Source organism: Haemaphysalis longicornis, unplaced genomic scaffold (genome assembly GCF_048455015.1).
Source record: "Haemaphysalis longicornis isolate Haplotype H1 unplaced genomic scaffold, Haemaphysalis longicornis Haplotype H1 scaffold_7, whole genome shotgun sequence".
Classification (NCBI taxonomy): Eukaryota; Metazoa; Arthropoda; class Arachnida; order Ixodida; family Ixodidae; genus Haemaphysalis; species Haemaphysalis longicornis.
The window spans coordinates 126,812,867-126,839,804 of NW_027526422.1; the positions used below are offsets into that span (position 1 = coordinate 126,812,867).

Consider the following 26,938-nt stretch of genomic DNA (forward strand, 5'->3'; position numbering starts at 1 on the left):
ACTTTCAAACAGAATGTATTTGGGCTCTGATATCGGGTCATTGCAGCGGGCTTCCCGTTAGTTGTAAAAAATAAAATCGTAGGTGATCTGCGGCAAAGGATGCAAACAGAACCCCCAATAAATCACAATGTTGTACAGAAGAACCTCGTTTTTTGGGCCCCGATAATTTGGAAGTTGGGATAATTCGATGTTACTACTCCCTCCTTTCAAAAACATACATTGCTGTACGGCGGCGGGCAATGGTTATTTCGGCACAAATTCGCATCAACGCCTTCTCGAAACGCTATGACGCAACGCGCCATCCTTTACCCACCCGCTGTATCCCCCAAGCGGTGGGGCAGATGAGAGCGTACGCAGCGGCTGTTTACTGGCTAGACGCTAATGATGCTCTTGCTGTTCCGGAATATTTCTGCAATGATGCTCTACGCAATGTGCCACCGCTGCAAGCTTTGTCACTCGTCCAAAAACTTGTTCTTTCCTCCAATTACCCAACAAAAGACAAACTAGCATCACCAACTCTTTTGTGCAAAGTAAAGGTACGCGTAAAAAGAATTGCGAATAAACTGATTTTGTAATTCATTCAATTCTTCGACGTTCCAAAAATTCAGACATATTTTAGACCCTCGATATCTCAATTAACAGGCGGCCACTGTGCACATACTTGGGCTCTTCTGGCCCTTCTAGAACCTCGTCGTTCTCTTCTCGACGTCTTTGTCAAGGTCCTCAGTGGTTATGCTGTCGTCATCATCACTCAATTTACTGCCACTATCACTGAAAATAGGGCTGGCTGAGTACGCTGGCACATCTTCTGCTGGAGTGTGGTCTAGAGCAGGAGCATTATTCAGATGTCGAAAGTTGTGGCGAAACCGATTTTCGAGGCGGGACTCCTTATTCTTTACAACTGTAATGGCGAACAACATGTTGTGGCTAACGACATTCGTCATATTACTTAATTGTTCAGTTAAACATTCAGATGTTTATGTATTTTGAATATACATATTTCCCATGAGCGTACAGTTTGAAACACAGATTAGTGGTTCTTGTCTCATCCTGTGGCGAGCCTAAAGGATATTCTGTAGATTTCTAAGCGTAGTTTTCATTTGGGGAAAATTATGGTACAGCCAACCATCTACACTTCATATATTGTGTGCTTGTGTGCTCGCCGTGTGTGTTGTAGTTTCAGTATTCAGAAAAAACCACAAGATTACTAGTACTTCAATGTGCTGAGGCATTGTTTTTTGAGATTGCAGCCAAAAACCCCAAAACCTGTGGCAGGCCCAAAATACCATTAGCAATATACCGACTCCGATTTTCTTTTTAACAAACACTGTTTTGAATAGCATAGGTGTAATGAGATACTGCATCACTTTAGTTAACGTTATCGTAAATTCATGATTTGTAGCCATGCAAGTGCTTCAGAGTTTTGAAAAAAAGCAATGGATTAAGCTTTGTACTCGTTGATCTTCAAAGGAAACCCTCCATTCCCTTCTTCACTATCCGGAGTCCTAGCTTTGGTATATAGGGCTATAGACACTGTTTTCACCTTACGCTCGCACGAAGCGTCGTGCAAACGTTTTCAGATTTGAACGCGGTAATGATGGTAAAGCAGCACTTTTAACGTTTATTCGTGTTCATTTTCAGCCAGGGTGACGTCTTGGCTAGTTCAGCGCTGCGTGGTGCTCTTTTCCTCGGCGCGTGCCGAGGAAAAGCCATTTCCTCGGCGCGTGCCACTGCGTCCGCAGCTCGGCCTCCGCCAACTCCCCCACCGAGGGATGCGGTCGACGTTGCTAGGAGTGCTGCGGCAATAAAAAAGTCATAAGGTCAGTACATAGTATCTCTCCTTACTACTGATCGACAACAGTTGTGTTGCCCTTGATACCTGTTATGGTGAACGCTCTGTAAAGTGCATAGAATCGAGAACGCAACTCCCAGTTTATTTTTCCAAGTATTATCAAAGCTAAACAGTAATTTTGAGAAGTGGAAGTAGAAGTTTACAATAATTTTTACATATTTCAGTTCCTTAAAAATCTTCTTTTTTCAGATAGGCCCCCTTGCTAGATTTCCAAGTGCTGGGAAATATGTTTTGGGAAATATGTCTTGCCTGGGAGGAAAACAGTAACTATACCTTTTTTGTGTTCCTTCAATTTTGTGTTTTTAAAACTATCATTGCAATAGCTATACACGTTGCAAATATTTTCCGTCATAGTTAAGTGCATTACAAATGTTAGTTACATCTATTTCAACTGCAAAAAGTGTTCCTAATTAGTCAAAGTCAAATTGAAATTTCTCTGAAAAGAATAAAAGTTGGGAAATATTTTATAATTCAGCTGAATTTGAATGTATTCATTGAGCCACCGGGATTATTTTTTTCCGTTTTCATTCGATACCAGGTGCACGGGGAACATATCTGGCTACTGCACTTGTTGGAAGCAGAAAAGAACGTTTTTTAAGTAGTTCAGTACATTGTTTCCTAAAGTGACAAAACAGAACTTTTAAAATATATTCGACATTAACACTGTCACTTTGTAAAAGCCATATAGATCGATATAGCAAGTTTCTTGCTTTTTTCAGCAAAAGAAGCGCCATGGCTCGATTCCTTGGACTCCCTGTTCCGCTTCTCGTAGCTGTCATCCTAGGTGAGGCCTTTCACAAATTTTATATTGAAATATTTTTTAAACTGGTTAAATTCTCGTAGCTGAAGTTTGTGTTTCGCGCAGTTTTTTACTATGTGGAAAGGTGTACTGGGAAACAGACCACTTCTCTGTTTACACAAGAAGAAAAAAAATGGGTTGTTATATTTTGCATTATTCTAAAACAGCAGTTGAAAGCACGGAAATGACGGAGGGTGAGTATTTTAAATGCAGAGCATTTCTTTAACTCACGATGTCATCCGGCGTTGTCGGCGTTGGCGTGCCTCGGCGTCCGCAACAGCCGGGTTCCAGGCGTTCCAGGTGCGCCCTCTCCCCCACTCCTCCTCTCCCGCATCACGCTACCCTCCTCGCTCCCAACAACAAGTCCGCAGCCCTCCCCCTACACTATATCAAAAAATAATATTTTCCGGCGCCTGGTTTCGATCCCACGACCCTGCGGGCGGAACGCAAGGTACATGGTGTTCTTCCCACTGTGCCACCAAACCGACACAGAATGAAATGCTACGAACGCGCCTTATATCCTTGACTCATTCAAACTACGTCAAAAAGCTGCTGATACAACGCATTCACTACCACCAACTCCCCAAACACTAAACGTTAATGCAATACACCCGCCTCCTATGCGACGACGCATTTACTCGAGTCCCTTTTGCGGGGAGACGGGCCCTTTTTAGTAAGGACGGCCGATGTAATGTAAATAAACTCGCGGTAATTATTTAATCAGGATGCAAAGAGATGAAGCCCCCCTCTTGAAGGCTTACACGACAGACGGAATTTTTTTAGTGGTTGTAAGTTTGCAGAAACAATGCACAACTGCTTTCCGAACATTTAAAAGAGCAGTATGAATTTTGAAGGAAATTTGGGTGGTGAACGTGGACTAATTGCATTGTATTTTGATTGCAATAGTACACAGTGGCGCAAAAGAACTTTTCAGTTTTTTGTGCTCGTACAGCTTACAACTACGGCTGTTAAATACAGTTAAACCTGGTTGTCACGAAGCTCTGTGTAACCAAACCCTGGATTTAACGAAGTTTTTTATTTTTCAATTTCCATTTCTAGCTCCATTTAACCCCACGTGTTTGCGACCTTTAAGTAACGAAGGTGCTGGGAAGTTTAACCTGAATGTAACGAATTCTCTACACTAATGCGTCATTGTTTTTAGAACTTTTTTTAAAAATCCGCTGTAGAGGAGCTCTAATTTAGCAAAGTCCACGCGCACCGGAAACTACCAGGTGTTTCCACGTGTGAGCGTGGTGTCGGTTAGGTGCTAGGCCTGCATGTCGGTTTGTAGTCGCTTGTCTGCCATGCTATCTGCGGGGTCGGTTCCTCGGTGATGAGTTCTGTGGCAACAAAGCGAAAACTTTTGTCTTTTCAAGACAAGCTCGCGATTTTAAATGCCGTATCTGCGGGCCAGGAAGAAGAACGTCACCGCGTGGTACAGTATACCAATTACACCCTCTCACTAATTTTAAATGTGGAAAAGAGCATCAAGTTCGCGAAGAGGCGCCCTGTCAGGATAAGTTTAGTCCTTGCGACGCGTTAGGACCCCAAAAAGTCTCAAAAGGCAAAAGTGAAAATGAAGTTACATTTTTGAAGACGGGGTACGTGACCTCGCGTTTTTGGAGCGCTCTTTAGTGCCTAATCTCGTGCAAAATCTGAAGGATCAAATCACGAAATCTTTCATTATGAAATATACTTTTGAAAGCGCAGTTCACCTTTACCGATGTCTAGCATTTTGGTTTCTTTCTGCTTCATTCCCGCGAGCCATAACTCAAAACCTGCATGTAACGAAATCGTGGATGCAACGGAAACTACGGAACTTCAGGTAGCTTCGATATATCTAGGTTTAGCTGTAAGTCTATTTGCTAACCATATTTATTATGGCTGCAGAAAAGGTTCAGAAATGTTACGGAGTCGCCACAGAAAACAATGCATGTTCCACAGAGGAGAAGCTAAGTTGCGCTTACTATGCGCAAAGGGGACTAACCATTCAGGCCTTGTATTGTGGCCATGAAATAAAAAAAACGTTTCTGCAACATCACACTTGATAAGGAAGCGTTTTCTATATTTCTAACCACATGTAATACTTTTCGAATGCGTTGAGTCCCGTATAATTCTGGCAAAAATAACGACTTTAAAATGGTAACAAAGTCGCTATCTATGCGCCCAAATTTGCTATATCATTACAGCCATTGTTTTAAGCAATGAAGCAGCTGAAAACAGCGGGACCGTTGTGCAGTTTCAGAGCATTATTTGAATCGGGCAGGAAAGGCGAACAGAATCATTTGCAATGCGTATTCTCAACAGCTTTAAATCATTGACTTGATTTGACTTTTCTTTGCCCAGCACTCACCGCGTCGTCAACCGCATCCCTGGGCGGCGGAGTTGGTGGTGGACGGGCTCAAGACGCAATTGCCCGGGCTGAGTAAATGGCTGCAGAAAAGTAGACGACTATGCAACGTTCAAAATGCGACTACTATCAGGTGCACAGAGATGGAGAGCAATAAAGCTTTAGTACACCGATTTCCCTTTCTTGCCTGCTACCATTTTATTCTCCTAATTCCGTCAACTCTTCACGATTCAAGGTTCCTATGAAGTGGAAGTCAGAACGAGACTGTGGGCGAAAAACCCCCTAGTGTCTTAACAAGTGTGAAAAGGGTATAAATGTGAGAGCTGACAATATTTCAATAGCACCTATACTATAGTAAGGGCATCGATAATTTTCTCGAATGATCAAACTCGGCTGCACTTAGCATAGCAGCAACAAATCACGTTATTGCTACATGTTGCAACACTGAAACAGTGTTGGCTTTTCAAACGAAACAGGGGAAAATGGTTTCGTGAACTTTTTTCTCATCGGAACTTACGCAGTTTTTCACAAGGCTCGTAAATCTGGTCGGAAATAATAAGGCATTTTCACAAACGTGTTCTTCAGAATTTTACGGTCGCTGTTACAACAGATGTAGTGAGCGGAAAGGCAACAATTCGAGCTCCCTGTTCCAGATTAAAGGAGCCATGAAGGGAAAATACAACTTCGTTTAATTTGAAAGAACTAGGATTCAGTATCTCACTCAGCTCCATTAGAGCCGCAAAAGAGGTTTCTTTAACGAAAAAAAAGCAAGAAGTATTTAAAAACTTTCAAATTTTGCGCCACAGTGACGTGTTATGAGAAAGAATGGCGTCATACGAGCGAACAATAAAACATAATTTTCAGTGCGTTAACTGCCAGTTAGCATTCAAGTGATGTGGTCAAATGGAACTAGAGGTCCCGTTACAGACGTCCCGTCATGTGTCGTCGTGGCAGGTCAGTTAGGGTGCCGCCAATTGCACAAACAAGGTTCGGTGATGTCATAGAAAAGTTTCGGGAAATTGGCTAGGGGGTCGCGACTGCTTCACATGTTTTCTTCAATATCTCCGTTATTTGTTCGAAGATTGGGATGATACTTGTATCATTGTTATCGGGACTAAGTAGTCTTTCTAATAAACCCAACTTGTATTTTGTCTTCATGGCTCCTTTAAGACCTACTGAGGTAGACAATCTTGTCATGTTTGGTGAGCTGCTCGTTGTTGTCATGTTTGGTGAGCTGTCATGTTTGTCATGTTTGTCATGTTTGTCATGTTTGGTGATCTGCTCGTGGCATGAAGACGTTCCAGTAAGATGAAAACCTCGGCTCTGACGGTCATGTTGCTGGTAAGTTGGCTTCAGTATGGTGATCAATCTGCTTGAGCTCAGATTGCTCAGCAATACGTCGGTGTCTCAACGGTGTCAGTAGCTCTTCAGTGGTAAAGAACCCTTTTCGAGGGAGCAGTAAAAAAAAGCGGTGAGCAACGGTCCGCTTTGCTTCGATGATTTTGGCAGAAGAAATAACTTAGGCCGAGATACGCAGATCGCGCAGTGCGAGGAGCCGTTTAAAAAACACAAGAAATATGAAGATAATAGAAAGCGCACATACGGCTGGTCCTCTTAGTTTCTGAAGGCGGGTTCGTTTGGCTGCACACCTTTTTCCAAACATCACCGTCGCAGAATATTATCATTTTGAGCCTGTAGGAATTCAAATGCACTCATTAGTATCGCCGCTTAGCAAAGTAGCACAGTTGTCATTTTATGTCACAAAACCATCCTGAGGACAGAAAGAAGGAATTACGTATGTTATTGTGTTATAATTTACAGTTGAATATCATATGAAGAACAAAAAACTGGCTTGTTCTCTGGGTGTGCTAATAACTATTATGCCGTTACTAGGGTAAATTATATTCAAAGGGTGAGGAGCTGGTGAGTCACCTCGCAGATGCAATGTGTAGCTTTTCTCAATGGTTAGCTTTTTTGATAAAATTACCCACAAAACGCAAAACCTTTGCATAATGCAACGGCAACTAACAGTATGTGCACCGCATGACTCCTGTGCATGGTACGAATTATTATACCTTGAAGACAGGGCTTCGCATGAAAATCAAAAAATGGTAAAAATCCAATCTTCTCCTTTTCGAACTGAAATGATTGAAACTCAGAGCATCCCTGTCCGCGAAAATCAAGAAGCGAAGTCTAAAGTCAGACCCGCTGTAATCTTAATCCAACCGTCAATCATCAAATTGCAAGTGTCCTGAGAGTCACATTTACAGCATTCAAGTCAAAGTGCAAACTCAGACAACCGCAAACCAGATGATCACAGGTAAGGTGAACTTACACGCCTCCCCCCTCCATTGTTGCTGTTCAGTTAGGCGGTCAAATTTGCAGAAGAGTGCTCTGACAGGCTTGGTACATTTTAAATTGAAAACTTAGTGCAGAAGACGAGAATAAGAAGGAAAGACAAAACAGGCGGTGCTAAAAACCTATGCGCATTTTAATACGGCAGGGAAGTATATATGAAAGAGCGAAGAAAAACGAAGAAAATTGAAATAATCGTCATAAAACGTGTTATCCAAAAACTTCGTTAAGCATACAACCCCATTTTTGTTTGCGGTGGAACGATCTTTCGAAAACTAGTCCAGTCATGTACGAGATGTCATTAGCGAGAAGTGAAACGTACTTATGAACTTTACCTATGCTCCTTCTCGTGTTGATTGCGGAAGCTTCGACAACCACCCTGTGTTTTCGGCCACGGTAAGCCATGAGGGTGGCACAGTCGCATAGGCGGGGGGTGCAGCCGAAGGAGTCGCAATGTGCTGACACCGTGCTACCTGTCGACAACGTGACGATGGTTATCGTGCCTCCTTAGGCGTTCATTCATGCAGCCGCGGCCTTGTTCAATGTACAACTGTTTACACGACAAAGGAATTGCGTAAAATGTGTTTTGTATACAGTCGACGGAGCGTGTGTCGTGTTTTTGGACGCACGCCCGACGTTTAGTATTTTCTGACTTTACACACTTACTCAGGCGGCTCAAATTCTTTGAACCAGGAAACACACGCCGTAAGCATGCGTTTCCAACATTATTGAGCGCATTTTTCACTAGATGGACACACCCCGTGACGGCTGTCCTCTGCTTTTTCAGCTGGCGGCCCTCCCTTGCGTATGCGCCCCTGAGGGTCTGTCTCTAACACATAATAACGACTTACCCGTGCATGTATCGCATCATATCAAACGTTTGCAGGTGATTGTGTCATCGATCGCTAAATTTTTAACCCTTATGATCAGACCATGTCCCGAAGTTTCCTTAACCCTACCCATGAATGGTGCTACTTGTGGCTAATGAAGACCAACGAAATGAAAACTCGTTTCCCTAAAACACCGAAGTTCTGTCTTCCTTTTTTTCGCACGCAAGTTGAAACCATATTCTTGAACAAGTTCAATTCCATAATGTCTACCTGCAACCTTATCCACCGAACTTTCGTAGCGTCAATATGTGACAGATGTCGTATCATCAGTGAACGGATCTCCAGGCTTTTTAAAACGTCACTTGGGTGACTCCTCGCAAGACATAAAACCTCTAGCTTATGTATTGAATTACATACGAAATAAAATACACCGAACCCACCTGGAGCCCGCACCAGATATACTTCAAAATGAATTACAATTCATGCAAAACCATGCCACCCCGTTCATTCAGTCTTCATATTCATACATCAGCATATCATCCCTTTAACGCAAAACGGGTCTTCTATATCTTTCCGTGCGTTTCCCCATATTCATACTCTGTTTGCTATACATGTTCTTCCGCAGCTCCCTCAATCAACCAGCCTATATCATGCCACCAACGCGGATATCTCACTGCACTACCGATTCGGTTGGAATGAATACCCCCCATGCGCGCGCTGTACCGTTTCATGCCACATTTTCTCTCGTAGAGCATTGGACTAAAACGGCCTTTTCATTTACGCTGCAGCCATCACGTGTGTATCAATCTTTGCAGAGCGCCTCAGAGCGCATCGATTTGAAGGCCTGTGAACGCAACTGTTAATTGTTAGCCCGCCCTTTATTTGATGTTCCGTGTAGGTAGCCCTTATGGTAATAAAGTAAAATATAAAAGGGAAAATGTCACAGCGAAAATGTTTTATAGAGTGCTAATTTCACGCCCACAAATTCTTTTACCTTAACAGTCGAGTATCCAATAACGCAAAGGATGGGCAACAATTTGAGAAAAACTTGGCATAAAACAGCCGCATGTTTCTTCGCTCCTCAAACATTGAGTGTGTGTGTAATTCTTGAGACATTCTTCGGGTGTCTACAGCGAGAGTCCTTACGAGAATGTTGTCAGTCCCAACAGGAACCGCAGAACACCGTTGAAATTCATGTATTCGCACTTTATTTGCGATTTGGATAGTAAGAATAACATCTGCAATCTATTTTTTTCCAGCTACAAAACTGCGTTTTTCAGTATTTCTTGCATTCACTTATGTGGAGGAACCAGTGGTTGGAAAATCTCTAATGGGCCTAGCAAGTTTTCCCAAAATGTCTTCCTGCGCAAATGGTACACCCAGCCACAAAATCGGCGTGGTCGCGATGTGAGACATTGATATTTTAACGCTTCTTCAGCACTTTAACTCTACGAATTGAACTGGCATGTTCGGACGGTAGGTAATACATTCTGTCGCCGAGGAAGCATCTGATAAACTGTCAGTGTACCACCGGTATGGCGTGTGTTGCGATTTGACTGTAGACGAACGAACGTAGGCCAATGTGCTAGGGTTTATGGTGCCCATCTTCCCCACCCAAGGTGAAGTAAATATAATCTTCTTTGGTCGCTTTTATTCCGCCTGGAAAAACGTTTCCGATCTGAATTGAACTTTCAAGCGCAAAACGGTACATTTCTGTTTCCATTTTTTGCTCATTCCCCTAGGCAACGTTTTTCTTCTCTGCACGCGATTGGTGATTGGAGAGATAATTTTTATAGTAGACAAGTCGTAAATAAACGCCACCGGCAACGTCCACACCATACCGAACACACAAGTAATCGTTCCTATTGTTCCTTGCTAGGAACCAAGACATGCATTTGCTTTCGCCATGTGTCAGCAGTCGTAAAGATGAAGTGCTTCAGGGTACTCTCTCTTAAAAAATGCACGCTCAGAAGTGTGCCTGTCTGGTATGATCCTGCTTATGTAGACGCTGTTCCTCAAAAAAAGCCCCAAGCAGGGTTTGAGGACTTCAAGCTCCACGCGTGAGCTGTTCACCACTTCATCAACCTATACAACATCAATGTGCAATTGTGAACCACATCTCGAAGAGGAAATATTCCAACGTTTAAGCTTAATCCCTACGTTTAAGCTATCGCGGATCCCAGGCAGTTCTATGCGAGACAATGCGTCTGTAGCAGCCCGGAATGTCGGCTGCTGAAGGAGGCGAGAAAGCAGAGGTGGAGGTGGTTTGCAGTTTCAAGACAAGACTGTTTATTTTCAAAAGATGGGAACGCCGAGAGCGTTCTTCAACGAGAGAAAGAAGGGTACCCCCGCGTCCTCTAAAAGAGAGAGGAAAAGCCTCCCTCCTCCCCCCCCCCAAGTGAGCAGACGGCAACGGCGCCAGGACTAATGCCAGGAGTCGGCCGGACAACAAATTAGGCATTCCTGCGAAAGGCGACCTTTGAATAGGAGGGTGGGATCAACCCCACAAAAGCCGTACTGTCGACGAGCCGGCGGCACACAGGAGAATGGAAAAGCCCCATCACGCGGGACCCGCTTGCGCTGGTGTGCTGGGGTGGGAAGCCGCTTGAGCTGGGGCTTCCGCTACACGACCAACGACATTAACGCAGAGCCTGCTGCGGAGACCGAGCCATCCAGGGCAGATTTTGCCACCTCGTCCGCTCCCGAGGATTTCTTTTCCTTTGGGACGAAACCCTTTTCGCTGAGGCACAAGATGAGCGTTCGCGGTACCTGCTGGTACCCGTTGTCAACCAGCTGTCGCAGATGATGAACTTCGAGGCACTGAACCAACTTTTTTTTCAAGTTCAACACGTCAGCACCCTCAATCGCTTCCGTGGAACAGCTCTTCAAAATTGCCAACGAAGTGTTCACGAAAACTTGGGTTTGTCTGTCGGACGCCAACCTCGAGATGTAACTATTGTTGAGTTCAAACAAGTTACTCTACTTATTTGCGACGATGCATTCGGGTATTTTATCCCACTAATTGTTTCCCCATTTTTCATTCAGTATAATGTTTTTCTCTGCCATATCCCGTAACTTTGTTATGTACTTATCTTTTTTCTGTTTAAAGAATCACAGAATATGTCGTTTCTGTACCACGGAACGTGTTTTCTTGTTTTCACATTACTTTTTCTTTATTTGTGCTTGTTTGATTTATTGTAGTGTCGCAGTTTGTGTCCGACTCATTCTTTATAGTGTAAATGTTTTTCCACACGTGATTAGGCTCGGTGTTATTTCGCGTGCTTTTCCCGTCTGGGTATTTCTAACCATCGCTAATTATTTTCCGTCGCGTCCCCATACTTGGCTATCTTTGGTTGAGCGCAACTGATTTGTGCGTTGCATCCACATGCTTAGCTATCTTTGGTTGTTTTCTTTATCTGCTACCCTGATTGTCCTAGGCATGCTTTGTAATTTTTGTGCGTAAATTTCGTGTGCGACGACACTGTTGGCTTTTTTTCTCTTTACGTGTTCCAACCTGAACTTGGATTGCGAACCTCGTACTCATTACTTGTTATTCTGTGTTTTGTTTCTAGAAAATGTGTGGTGTATAATCCGCAGAGCTTCACTTTTGTAGCCCCCTACTACAATCCCTGCAAAACACTGTCGAAATATTATTAAAATAAATAAACTGTATTAACAAAAAAAGCATTCAATAAGGGCCGTAAAAAAGGACTGCAAGTCAGTGCACTCATCAATATATGCCGACGACCTATGCATCTGGATCTCAGGTTATCAACACAAGCGGTTGGCTGTGATCGCTCAAGGAGTGATTCGTACGGTGCAAGCCTATCTCTCGTCGGTGGGACTAACAGTCTCCGCGGAAAAGTCCTGCTTTGTTTTGTTTCCCGGAAAGAAACGGAAAGCGACGCGCCTCAAGTTAACTTTAGGTGGCTTGCCAATCCGGCAAGCTACTCTTGTGAAGTTTCTCGGCGCCACCATCGACTATAAATTATTCTGGAGGCAAGCCGTGGGTTCTCTTGTCACGTCCATGGTTCCCCGCCTAAATGTGCTTCGACGAATTGCTGGATCTAACTGGGGGAGTCACCCATCTTTTATGCTTAGGCTCCACTCGGCGCTCATCTTGAATCGCGTTCTTTACCAGCTACCTGTTTTGTCTCCCTCGGAGTCCCAGTATGCTTATCTGGAAACGCTGCACCGACAGGGCGTTAAGATATCCCTAGGAGTTCCCCTGGTGGCGGCAAACAAAAAAGTCCTGGAAGAGTCCCATTTTCCACCTCTTCATTTGATGGCGTCTCAGCGGTTGCTCTTGCGGCTTGTCCGGCTGGGAGAGTCCGCAGCCGGAAAGGCCTTGCTCAGGCGTCTCCGCCTAAGGGTGGAATCTCGCATATACGCGGCGCTCAACACTCTCAGCATTCTCTACCCGCAACGGTGGAAGAACCAGCATCGCTTGGAGCCACCGTGGTCTTTCGAGAGTTTGGAGTGTCAGCTCACCATCCCGGGCATCCGCTCGATGAGATATGCACCAGTGGCGGAAGCAAGAATGTTAGCACTTGAGCACTTGGACCGGTCGTACAAAGATTGTGTTCATGTGTTCACGGACGGATCTGTCGACAGAGAAGCCGATACCAGCGCAGCGGCCTTTGTGATTCCCGGCATGAACATTTCCTGGGCGGCTCGCATTGACCAGTTGACGTCATCAACAACGGCAGAGTGCATAGCGATCGATGCGGCCTTGAAAAAGATCAAATCGCTTCGGGTGCAGCATGCGGTAATTCTAACGGATTCCAAGTCGGCCCTACAACTCTTGCAGCTTGGATTTCCCGCAGATAAAATTTGCCAACGCTCCCTGCGTCTTCTTCAGCAGATAAAGGAAAGCGGATTTTGCGTTCACTTCCAGTAGGTCCCCTCCCTCGTAGGAGTGCTTGGAAACGAGGCTGCGGACCAGTTGGCTCGTGAAGCGTCATTGTGCACTCGTCTTCTGAAGGTGGCTCCAGATAAACAGCGCATTTTAAAAACAATCATAAATGGTCATTTCCGCTCTGTTTGGCGACCACAACATCGACCTTGTGTCACAAAAGGAATGAAGAGGACAGAGGCAACCTTACTGTTCCGCATCTGGACCAAGTCAGCGCGGACACCGGCATGGCTACATAAGCTGAACATTATCGCTTCACCTCTGTGTGGAACGCGTGGTGCTACAGGTGACATCGGCCATTTTATTATGGACTGCCGAGAGCATGCGGAGGAGCGGTTAGCTTTGTTTAAAGAACTGCGAAGGATGGCCGCTTCGCATGCCTCTTTGAACGATTTAATTTTCCCGGAAGGCCATTGGATCACGAGGAGGGACATCTTTCGTTTGATACTGAAATTTTTACGTGTCACAAGTCTCAGCGAGTCATGGTGAATTCCCCCGCATAGGGGTAAAAAGGTGCTGATGGGGTGAGCAATTGCCGGCATACCAGGCAAGGCTAGGTCCACCCGTCAATAAACATCACCACCACCACCACCACCATCAATAAAAGCCTATGTATTGTTCCTTTCGACGCGGTTTCTAATGCAAGGCATTTTATTGCGTTCCTGCATGTAACTTTCTATTTGCCCATCTGAAGCGAAGTAACGTTACTGCGCATTTGTAAACCCAAGTGGGAAGGGTCAGACGTGTTGCACATACAATAGACGAGCACCAAAATCGCACTTAGAAATGTCTCGTTTGTCTACTCTGTGTTTGTCTACTCCTCTGTTGTCCCGTTCTTTCACGCTGTTAATCTCAGAATAATGTACCAACTGGCCCGGCTACAATCCGTGTTGCAGTCTGGAGCCTGTCCGGTGCTCCCTCAATAAAAATTGCCTAGGAACGTTTCTTTGGAATTATTTCTATCTCCAGATAAAGTCCTGCCTGCGGTATTTATGTTCTTATAATATACGGAGTTCGATAAAAGTTTTAACTTTCTCACTCTATTTAGGTCAGGAGTCCGACGACATATTTAGTTTAAAAAATGAAATGTAACGTAAATGTAACGACACGCAAAACTGTTCGAAATGGAACTGGAACGCGTTCCTTTCGAAATAAAAGAAGCTGTAAAGAGGAACTCGTTTCAAAATTGGGAAGGAACGAGGAATGAGCTTTCGTTCCAGTTTCAGAGGAACGTGTACAACACTGCTTGAATGACATTACTGTAAATATTCCAATCAACACAGAAATGTGAATTTTTGTTGTTTTTTCCGCTGAAGCTACACCTAGTCTGTAAGGTGGTAGTGAAGAAGTAAGGCCAACTGAGAATCGTTACTGTAGCTAAAATCTCGGCATGTTGACATTTTAATTTCACCCTTCCATGTCAAAAGCAGCCGCTATGGCTAGACTGAATCCACACCATCGCGATGGGCAACACAATGCCTTAGCCACTGAGCAACTACAGTGCTCGAGGGGTAAGCATGACAAATGCAATGCATACAGCTCTAAATTAGATCTTTTTTACGCCAAAAAAGCAACACTAGAGGCCGTAAACAAAAACAGTCTTGGGGACCCATTTGAAAGTTGTTTTCGCGGGTTCCACTTTCAATCTTGCTCACTGTAATTGGCATATCTGCAGTTATAGCTGAACAGACATAATTTGAGAAGCTTTTCAGCGTTCTATTTTTCTAGCTGGCTGCTGAAGGAATGTGCAGCTGCTACTTGCTGTGTTTGCATTAACTATAGTATTTACAGGCTGATTGTGGTAAGTAAATTGACGATTTGGCATTGAATGTCATAAAATGCCATGCAAGGTTAGTTTGTTCTGCATGTTGTGTTTACTTCTAGTAGCCATGCAGATGAGAGCAATCTTCTAAAAGTATTTTAAGCAAAGCCTCTTGATGTGTAGGTGGAAGCCATGTTCTGTCAAGGTCTATCAAGAAAGATTGTGAAATGCTCTTCGAAAAAGAGCACCCAAATTAGAAATCTTCTGGTCATGCCAGCCTAGCCAGAAGATTTTGAAAGGACGTGGCTCAACATTCCTGAAAAGGAAGGGGGGTCCGGCCTGTTCCTCACTACCTAAAAGAGTGTCCCCTGGCTGTGCAGCACAGAACGATAATTGTTGAGAAAAAGGAGACGACTTCTAACACTCGCATGGTTATGTGCCTCCTTTAAATTTATCAATGAATGGTATCATTTCTTTTCTTGTGCACAGGACATAGAAACAATGCTAAAAAGCTATTTTCCTGTAAATTACCTACTGCTCTACACAGCTCTCCACTTTTTACCATCTGTATTCAAAAAACGGCTCCAGTTGCAAGCACTCAAGAAGTTGACACTGGAACGGTTCTATTCACAATACAATTCATAAAAATACTGAAGTGAAGCTTGATGGATGTTACTTTTGAAAGTGTGTTAAAAACTTGTGTCTTGTACCAACATTATAAAAGATCTGCGAAAGAAGTTGCAGCCAATTACAACTAAGCGGCAGTAATCACATACTGCTACCTGTACGTTTCCTTTGTACAGGTATCAGCTCTCCAGGTCCGCCTGCCTTGGCATGAGACAGCTGGAATGAAGGCGCTAAAACTGAACACTGACCTACATAAGCCTGGCTTTTAATACACCATCAAATGCCCTTCCATCTGCCGTAGTGGGCCATCACCTTTACTTCATGACAAAGCTTAGATTGGATTCTTTCATAAAAACATGATAGAAAACATAACCTTGGTAGTTGCAAATGCACTTCACTGGATGTAATTGCAAACAAGCTTGCCCCTTTCTTTGGCAATGCAATCGGAACGTGTAAATGCTTCTATGACTTCTGCTGAATTTATGTAATTTCTGCTACTGTAATGGTCATTCTTGAGAGCTTAACAATGGTTATTTCAGTCTGTTCTGTACAACAAACATGGTTTCGTTTTTGTATACCTTATGCTGCAATTAGCTACAATGCGTCATTTCGTGTTCTGAAGCAGCTCAATTAGAAGTCAGCAGCTGTGGATCCAGCATAAAAGAAATGCTCTTTTGGTAATGTACCTGCTCAGGAAGCGACCAATTTTCTTTATAAAATAGTTATGAACAATTTATAAGATATTTCCCTGAATACACACAACTCAGAATAAGTTTTGATGAGTGTACAATGAGACTGGCCGTAATTTTCTCACCCATTCCACTCAGCCATTAGGCAGTACACTGCCTCATTGCAACTACAATGCCCACAGTATATAATACACTGACCATCAGTAATGATGTTGCAAAGGGCTTTCTTGTTTAGAGACGGGTCGCTTTCCGAAAGAAATTATTGTAAGACAAGCACGTTCCTGTCACACGAAGAAGGGTGCCAACTCTTGTAATGCGCTGTGTGCGGGATCCTTCACAAATTGGGCCGAGGCTGGAAAGGTTCAGAAGGCAACTTTCAAACACGATGTATTTGGACTCTGATATCGGGTGAGCACAGCGGGCTTCCCGTGAGCTATAAAAAATAATCTTTTAGGTGATCTGCGGCAAATGATTGCAAGCAGGACCCACAACTAAATTAGAATGTTGTACAGTAAAACATTGTTTATTTGGCCCCCGCTGATTTTGAAATTGGGATTATTCGTTGTTACTACTCCCTCCCTTCAAAAACATACATTGCCGCACGGTGGCGGGCCTCCATTATTGTGGCACAAACTTACCAGTGCATTGGTTATTTCGCACCCACGCCTTCTGGAAACGCTATGACGCAACGCGCCAAACTTCGCCCACCCGCTCTATCCCCTTAGCGGTGGGGAGGATGAGAGCGTCGTCGCGGGTGTTTACTGGCTATACGCTGCAGATGATCTCGCTGTTCCAAAATAGTTCTGCTTTTATGCTCTACGCAATGTGCCAGCTCTGCACGCCTTGTCGCTCGTCTAAAAACTTGTTATTTCCTCCAATTACCCAACAAAAGACAAACTAGCATCACCAACTCCTTCGCAAAGTGAAGGTACGCGTAAAAATACCTGTGAATACACTGATTTTGTAATTCATTAAATAAATCTACGTTCCGAAAATTCCGACATATTTTAGTCCCTCGATATCTGAATTAACAGGCTTCCACTGTACACGTACTTGGGCTCCTCTGGCACTTCTAAGACCTAGTCGTTCTCCTCGTCTTAGTGAAGGCCCTCAGTGGTGATGCTGTCGTCATCATCACTCCCTTTACAGCCACTTTCACTGATGATAGGTCTGGATGAGTATGGTGGCACATCTTGTGCTTATGGGTGGTTTGGAGCAGGAGCACTATTCCGGTGTCCAACCTTGTGGACACACCCATTCTCAAGGCTGGACTCCCTAGTCTGCATATCTGTAGAGAGCAAAAGGAACTGACACAGTTGTTATCATAAAGGCACATTCAACAAGTATATTCTCCCCACAGCTCCTGTACAGATATGCAGTCATCGTCTGCCTGTTCGCTGACTCCTTCGGCAGGTACAATTGAGACTACTTTGATGGTATCGCAGTTGCCCTGTGCCCACAAGTGGGACACACAGGGTCTCCAAGATCATCTGCAACAGAATGATTCCACACACATTGAAACCCGGTGAGAAATGTTACATGAGGTTGGAAATGCCCAAAGCATGTTAAAACATACGCAAGCATGCCTGAAATGCAACATTACTATTCGCAAAAAGTTCTAGCTGGTAAAAAACAGCTCTCGCACTTTTGCACCATCGGGTTAAACTTGAGCGTACTCGTATTCCGTTTTAATACAAATGGCCTAAAAATACTTGAGGGGTCATAAATGCGTTACATGAACTAAAGATATGTTTTTTGCAAAATGCTGCAACATGGGGCAAGCGTTGCTGTTCCGGGCAAGAAAAAGACAGCTTCTGTGGGACTAGTCAGTCAAGCTTTATTCACGGTAAATGATTAAAAGAAACTAATAAACCATAAAAAGGGGAATACACAATAGTTTGAGATTAATGCTTGATGCTCAAAGGACAGATGGAGCTTTATACGAGATACTTGTAGTTTGATTATGCCAGAAGAAAGCACGTACCCCGTGACTTCGGTAGATAGAGCGCGAGTTGACGACTTCGGAAATATGTTTGGCCATGTTTTCGCGGCTGCGAAGCAAAGTATATGCGCTTTTTGTGACGTGTGCGCTGAACAATTACAGAATTCAACCAATGTTCGAAGGCGAGCCGACGCACCACTTCTTACCACTGCTTTCTGACGTTTCAGCATCGACTTGAACGTCACGAAACGAGTCAGCGCCTGCTCTGAGCTCTTACATGGCGGTGTCCTCGACTGGCGGCTCCACGTCGTAGTCCAAGCCTCGCGCACAACCAGCTCTATGCTTGCGGCCTTAGCACTGGCGTCTCCAAGGCTACACGTACGATCTGATAACATGCGTTATTGTAACGCCAGTGTCAGTCGTAATCACATTTACTGTCCAGAAGGAATTGAGAATGTTTACTTACTTCTTTGTGCCGCTGCTGCTCAAATGCTGACCGAGGTCGAGCGTCCACCTGCGTACTTCTATGAAAGAACACGAACGGCATGACGCGGGGCTTCAGTAGTTGTTTCATTTGCTTGCAGCCAACTATGAATTGAGGGATGTTTTTTAGAGGAAGTTTTCTTTCCTGAACTGCGCAGAGCAGAGGGCACTGTGTTTGATCAGCTCCCATTTGTCGCGTCTGACCGCCAGTGGACAAAACTTCCTCAGCTTGCCACATTTTGGGAAATTATGAAGGCTGGTTTTAGGTGTGGCGCACGTGTTCGAGCAGCCGTACGCCACACACTGTGCCGCCTTTGCTTTGAAGGAACTATTCATTAAGACAAAAATTAAAACAAACTCCATAAACACTGGCCAGCAACGCGGGAAGACGGAGCTGACGGAGCTGCCTGCGCGAGAAAAGCTGCCCAGCGTCCGTCACATTCATTAGCGCGCTAACGCAGCGACTCTCCACAAGGTGCAATCGCCGTCTTTTCGGGAGCACTTTTTCAAACTTCTACATAAACTAATGGTGTTCTAACGAAGACATGTTCGTCAATACCACGCCATGAACGTTTTTGTGCTTTGCATAAGGAATTTAGACCTAATACAGCAAGGCAAATTTTTCATAGCAGTTCGGCTTTAAAGGAGCCATGAAGATACAACACAAGTTTGGTTCATTCAAAAGATTGCCTCGTTAGAATTATAGTGACACATAATGTAACGTAAACATCGCTGAAATTAACTGTATAATGAGGAAAAAAAAAAGGCCACGCCACCTACTCGCTGATTTCCCGAAACAGAACCCATGATGTCATACCAGACAGCTCTGTGATTGGCGGAGGCCAGCAAAACCAAACGCAAACTTGGCAGAGCTTATCAAGTTCCCGAACCGGCTATTTGCGCTTAAACTGAGGCCACATTCTTTTTGAAGAGTAAGAATGGTTGGACGCGCACTGGAAGTTACTTGAACACACGTAAACATAGAAATATCGATTCGTACTGCTTTTGGTACTGCACGAACTATGTTTCGTTTAGCAGTACAGGACTGCGGGGCATTGGGTTGTTTTAGAAGACACTTGCCGATTGAAGCAAGCAATGGTGGCCCGCCGTGGTGGCTCAGTGGCTAAGGCGTTGCGCTGCTGAGCACGAGGTCGCGGGTTCGATTCCCGGCCGCGGTGGCCGCTTTTCTGATGGAGGCGAAAAGCAAAAACGCCCGTGTGTACGAGATTTCGGCGCACGATAAAGAACCCCAGGTGGTCAAAATTAATCCGGAGCCCTCCACTACGGCGCGCCTCATCGCCTGCGTTGCGTCGGCATGTTAAACCCTACAATCAATCAATCAATCAAAGCAATGGTGTATTGAATGACCAAATTTGTCAAGCGAGCACTCTGTTTCAGGAAGCGATTATTTTCTGAAAACCAAGCCAGGTTCAAATATGGTAAAAAACAAGCCAGAAGAAGAAAACGACTTCCATGGTATCGTGGCGCTATCTAGGTTCACTAACCGTAAACAAGGCTTTCCAATCGGCGGCCGAGTGGTCGGTTCCTGTGATGTCATTGCAGACCACGAAAACACACGATTTATTAAGAAAATCAAAATTTTATCCTCGAATAATTTCTCTGTGAATAAAAGATCGTTTGCATCCGGACAAGCACTGGCAGAAGTATAAAACACGAAATGTTTCAAAATAAATGAACTTGTATAAAGTCTTCATGTGTGCTTTAACGTCGGAAAACCGAATGATCTAGCGCCGTTCTTTCCAGCACGGTCCGATGGAACACGGTGGCGCATCTGGCACTGGCAGGCGGAAACACACGACTTTGCTTTCCAGAGTCATTGCCAGGTGCAGGCAACATGTCCGTGGCGGATGCCTTTTCTTTCCTCAAACCTTGCACGTTGAGCCTCCCTACAGTGGCTAAATTTCATTTGTCGTCGCAGCCCCCGAAATACTAGCGTAAAATGGACCATCCATGTATTTTTTAAAAAAAGAAGCTCTCCAAATTGGTGTTGCGACTGAGGTATGCCTAATGTATTGTTTTGACAGAACAATGTTGACAAGTACCGTTCAAACTCTGTATTAACTTTGGCCGGTGGTTGAATGAAGAAACAAAGAAAGAGCAAAAGAGAGAGAGAGAGAGAGAGAGACAGTGACCAAATGTTCCGCGTTCAAGTAGCCCAAAACAGACTATCTTATTTAAAAGATGAGGAGTTTCTCCGGCTGAAATTTTTGAGCGCAGCACTTCAGGGCAGTGTGGATGTTATGTCGGCCTTGTAACCGGAATAACGAAGGAAGCACCGAAGACACAAGTAAAATGGAGGAGGAAAGGGTGGCTCACGCGTCAGGGAGAGGGAGGTATGCCGAGGTGGCGCAACAGAAGCCCAACCCATACTGCGTAGTGCACGAACATAGATCCATTCACTAATCGCGCGATAACTTCATCAGTCGCAGCTGCTATCCGCCGGGGCCCAGCAGACTGCAATTTGCGCTGCCCACGGAATTGGCAGTACTGAGTATTGCAATCGCTTTTCTTGAAAACGAGCTGCTTAGTGGTTGTTTCAATATTCACGGCAACGCGAGATTTAGAACCGTGACGGATCATTGTGGACGCCGTAGCGCTCCCGTGTGGACATTATCGATGAAGGGGGTAAGCGCTGCCGGGCTCTTTGAGCACGGTCTTCCAGTCGCAGGTCATTTGCCCTACGTTAGAAAGGCGACACGACTAGTGGGGCCGGGAAGTAAATGACGCAGTTTGGTGACTTAAGTAGGATTCAGAATTTCGCGCTGCGTTGCAGACATGGTGCATGGAGGTTCCCGGTGGCCTTATTCCTTTCAGTTCTTTTGGTATATTTCCGTGCTGCGGTTTGATTTGCTACGTTTTGTCTTCCTCTGGTTTGGGGTTTTAGATTTTTCTTGCGGCGGAGAGGAATACTGGGCACAACTAGCTGAAGCGGGAGAGTGCTCCGGTGTGCGGACGCATTTCATATGTTTTTTGCAGGCGAAGCTATTGTAGTGGAAGTGGAGCAATTGCCAGCCGTGAGGTCTCGTGGCAATATCCTTGGGTTTACCAGTGCTATGCCCTGCCGGCCTTTTCAAGTTATCTAGGTTTGGATTGGGTGGGTACACACTTAACTTGTTTGGCAAGGACCCGTCGCTGACCGGGCCAACGCGCTGTGGCTAAGGACATTTATTATATTACTTATTTGATTAGTTCAATATTGTGATTATTATGTACTTTGAATATACATATTTCCCTTAAACGTACAGTTCCAAAAGCAGTTTAGTGGTTTTTGTCGCCTCCTGTGCAGGGTAGAAGACTGTTTTCTATATTTCTAAGCGTAGGTTTATTTTGTGGATAATTATGCAGCAGACAACGTCTACACTTTATATATTGTGTGATTGTGTGCCCGCCATGTGTGTTGTAGTTTTAGCATTCATAAAAAGCGGTGAGATCACTACTTCATCGTGCTGTTACATTGTTTTTTGTGCTTGCGGCCAAAAACTGCAAAACCACCGGCAAGCCAAAATACTGTTATCAATATACCAGCTCCAATTTCCGTTTCAACAGACACGGTTTTCAATATCATAGGTGTAACGACATACTGCATCGCTTTAGGTGACGTTATCGTAAACAAGGATTCGCAGGCATACAATTGTTTTGGAGTTTGTATACACTTGAAAAAATCAATGGATTAAGCTTTGCACTCGTTGATCTTCAAACGAAACCCTCCATTCCCTTGTACACCCGGCGTCAAAATAAGCCGGGGCACGCGAGCGCGTGGCAAAATGCATTGCCGCGACATCTGACGTTGCACTTCTGGTGTCGAGACATCGATGTGCGCGTGCGCGTCCAACCACGCTCGCTAGCCTGTCTTTTACTTCGCTTCAAACGGTAGTGCTGATCAGTATCAGAGCTTGGCGCCAGGGGTCACTTTCTTTGCTCAAACTGTCTCGCTCGTACACGCTTCAGCGGCCGAGGTTGGGAGTGAAGGTGCGTTGCTCGCCCTGCCCTGCTATGACAGATAGCTAACCTTGCCCGTCTCGCGGTGACAAAATTGCGTCCCACATATGCTCTCCCACTTCGGTATTTCTAACAGCGCCGCTGTTCTTGGGCTGGGCTTGACTACAGCCTGTCCTTGTATCCTTTTACGCTCCCTCCGGAGTTCCCAGCAAAGCGTTTGTGTTTACAGGTAAAGCCGACTTTATGAAGATCGGCGGAAGCTTGGTCTTTGTAAGCTGGCCTTGCGACACTGCATGTTGCACAGCGAAGCATGGAAATCTACGGAGGGAGTATGATTAAAGAAATCGGCTTTAACTCATGTGTTATTAAATGCATCCAAAAACAAGTTCTATGAAACTATGATGATAGGACGATTATACCGCTGTGCCGAGTTTCGTTTATTTGTCGTAATGAGGTAGTGAAGTGCTAAACGTTGGAGAATTAGTTTGTTGTCATTATAATGCTATCTACGGAGAGAGATTGGCATGCATTAGAGAAAACGGTCGTAACTGCGGCTCCGCGCTGTTTTAGTAGATATCAGTCACAATTGGTGGAACGAGTTTTAATATTTTTTTCACAATAGATGCAATTGGTTGTTAACTAAGAATGAGCACACAAACAGAATACGAACTAAAGCGAGAAATAATCTATTTTATGAAGGTGTGATGAGACTTTTCCGTGCACAAGTTCTGAAACAGTAAAAAAGGGGAAACGGGAGAAGAGTTCGGCGTGGTCCTGGGTTTGACAAAAAATTTACAAAAAATTCAGTGCCCTTCCACTCCGTGAACAAGGATGACCATCAAAGCTGCGGTGCCGAGCCTCAACGTGAGCTTTGACTGGGTCCAAGGGGTGCACGAAGCAAAACACGTTTGTTTGTAACTTGCGATTCAGCATAGTTCCTGCGGTTAATTGACTGAATGAACTTTTTATTAACTAGAGTTTTCTTCCGGTGGACAAACATGGGGCTGTCTGTTTCCCTCCCGTAGAATCCTATATGTAGTCACAGCGGACGAGAATTACACCATATTTAGAATTTCACTGTGAACCATGCAATTTTGAAAAATATAAAACCCGGCTTTGTGTTAGATTCGTCATAGCGGCTAATTGTCATATAATTTGTTTCGGTATAGTTTCAATGAAACAAGCGTTTGAGCCACTTTCTGTGATGGTATTCCCTGCGAAGATTGACTTGATTCACTGTTCAACCGTCGATGTGGGAAAGCCATCTTACAAAGATCAAGCTTACAACAATCACCTTAATGTCTGCTTCACCTCCTAACACAAATAATTCCTGGGAAGACATTTTAGGAACAGCCCTTTGGCGCCCTTCTCTACGCTCAGCCGCGTCGGCGTCGTCGTGACCGAGCGAACGATGGGAAGACCGACGAGTGAAGGAAAGCAAAGAAGGAGAATGTCGCGAAAATGGGAGGGGAGTTGGTTCGCCGTGGTGGCGCGAGCCAGCGCTCTCCGAAAGTGTGCGGTTGGGGAAGGGAAGGGGCAGTATGCTGTGCCCGCATGGGGTGCTCTATGCTTGGGGAAATCGTGAGGGGGGCGTTCACGCGACAATGATGTGCGTTCGCTTAATGCTATGTTCACACTAAATACGTAACAGCCGGATCGTGCGCTATGGACGTAAAAAAACGGTGTTTTACACAGTTCGGTTGGCTGAGACGTCAAATGACGCCATTACTTAAAGATATTACGACAATTGCGACAACACTCTGAACCCGGCCTAAAGTGCAGTTCTTGTCTACATCTTGTCTAAATTTTTGTCTGCATTGCTCTATTACCGGAGACGATCTGGTTGATCCCAGCCATAGACAGCTTTCCTGTAAAAGAGAATGCAGTAGTTAAAACTAACATAGCAGTCCCGTTTCCATGCATCCTTTTTCAGAGTAGCGCAGAGCGAGCAACGAATCTTCACCCTGGCCCTCGGCCGCTGAAGCGTTATGCGAGCAAGAGGGCTTGCCCAAAGAAAGTGGCCCCTGGCGCCAAGCGCTGAATGTGACAAGCATTGCCGTTTGAAGCGAATGAAAAGACAGGCTAGCGAGCGTGGTTGGACGCGCACGCGCACATCGTTGTCTCGACACCAGATGTGCAACGTCAGATGTCGCGGCGATGCATTTTGCCACGCGCTCGCATGCCCCGGCCTATTTTGACGCCGGGTGTACACTTTCCAGAGTCCTAGCTTTGATATATAGGGTTGAGACCCCCGTTCTCACCTTATATTTGCCCGAAGCTTCGCCCAAGTGAACATAACGGCACAACGATATTCAAATTTCACAGCGCTAATGATTAAAGCAGCATTTTTAACGTTTATTCGTGTAAATTTTCAGTCGGGGTGACGTCTTGGCTATTTCAACGCTGCGTCGTGCTCTACTTTTCAGCAGGCGGGGCATGCCTGTGGGTCTGCAGCTCGGCCTCCGCCAACTCCCCCACCGAGGGATGCGGTCGACGTTCCCAGGAGTGCTGCGGGAAATAATAGACATGAGGTAAGTACATAGTATATCTGCCGAATACTATTCGACAACAGTTGTGTTCCCCTTGATACCTGTTATGATGAACGCTCTTTAAAGTGCATAGAACTTAGAGTGCGACTCCCAGTCCATTTTTACAGCAATGATCATAGGCAAACCGTAAATTTCAGAAGTGCAATGAGCAAATTTACAATCATTTTTACATATATGAGTTTCTTAAAAATCCTCTTTTTTCCAGATAGTCTACCTGGCTAGATTTCTTCTTCTAAGCTTCTTGGCTCAAATTTGCTTGACAAGGATATTCGTCTTCGAGAAATAGATTTCATAAAGGTTACTTGCTTGTATATGCAGTAAAGTGATATGCACTGATCGTCTGTAGTCAGGAAAATGCGTCTTAATGGTAGGCACGCAGCCTTTCTTTGCTAATATCTGCCCACTTGCCTACTCAAATATGTCACGTAACTAAATATAAATGTACTAAAATTGTTAGGGCGGCAGTATTTTCAAATGGCGTGTTATTGAGAGTGCGAAAGTATTTCAAGAAAATACACCCCCTTTCGACAGCGTTCACAACGGATTTTTAATCTTATCAAGACTTTTCTTTTGGCGCTTTTTCATACAGTTTTTAATTGTTTTCGTGCTATTACTGCCCGGAAATATCAAAGGCATCAGTATAGGTACTCAGCAAGTGGCTCTATTTCATACTTAGTGTGTTTTTAGAAAAATCACAAGGCTGAGGCCTTTATTGATTCCTCTATTGAAAGGAATCAGCTCTACATAGAAAAAAATACCACTGGTGATAAGTGCCCGAAGTAGTGATCCATTAATAAAATATCAGCCAGCTTATTCGTGATTGTAAACAGGGTAGCGGGCTTGTTTTAACATTTCTTTGCTAAGCACGTGAAACCATTCTACCGAACACAAAGACAGGGAATAGAAACTCACGACCAAGGGACTTTTGTATAAAAAAATATGAAAAAAACATTACCCATGATGGCAGCGACAAGCAGCAGTAGAGGAACTCCAATGAACCTGGCCATGGTGCGTCTTCTGTTCACAATGCAAAAAAACAAAGCTCAATTTTATACAAAGTTGTACCAAGGCATGAACGGCTAGACACCTGAGTAAAAAAACGTGTTTTATCGCCTCAAGCGAGTTCCTGATACTACAATAGGTGTTAGTGCTTTCATAGCAGCTACCCTAAGGCCAAACTTTCTGCCCTGTCACCTTGAAATAGGCCGGACTCTGGATAATTTATTTACCTTTTTTATTGTATTGTGAATTTTTATTCAGCTAAACCTGTTGAAGCATTTTACTGTTCGTGGGTTGTCCGAATCTCATATAAAATACATAATGTAAAATGTTTTGGCGCGTTAAAACTAGAATTATATTTTTTCCTCAAGTGTGAACCTTTTTAAGCCATTCGGTAGATGCTTTTGTGAATATTTAAGGCTGCTTTCAGTAGTCAGTAGCTAAATATATCACGCGACATACGGGCAACATAAATGTAACATAAAATATCTTCAAAAACGTTCATTATACAAGTAGACATAAAAAACAACGGGTGGCGTTTTACTTACCAAAAAGATTTCCTTAGCTAGGAGATACAGGAACGATCACGTCTGTGGTTGGTATGTTGTGGAGGTTGACGATGGCCTTTATATACAACTGCCCTACAATAAAAATACTCTCGCCAATCACAAACTGCGGGCAGGGAAGAAATAAAGAGGTCTCGGTGAAAAAACAAAAACTAATAATAGAAATGTACCGTTCCACGCTTCAAAGTTCAATGCACATTGCAAACGTTTTTCCTGGCAGAAAAAAAAAGCCACCACAGAAGAGTAAATTTGCGTCACCA

The 26,938-nt window shown here is 44.4% G+C and overlaps 1 long non-coding RNA gene across 1 annotated transcript; it reads right to left on the bottom strand.

Annotated features, from left to right (window-relative positions):
- Positions 1-24,900: 24,900 nt before the first annotated feature.
- LOC144145072 (uncharacterized) lies at positions 24,901-26,730 on the bottom strand. The gene is made up of 3 exons (XR_013317427.1): positions 26,661-26,730; positions 26,069-26,130; positions 24,901-25,072 (listed from the first exon to the last, which is right to left on the bottom strand). It is a non-coding gene; the product is annotated as an uncharacterized LOC144145072 (long non-coding RNA).
- Positions 26,731-26,938: the final 208 nt, after the last annotated feature.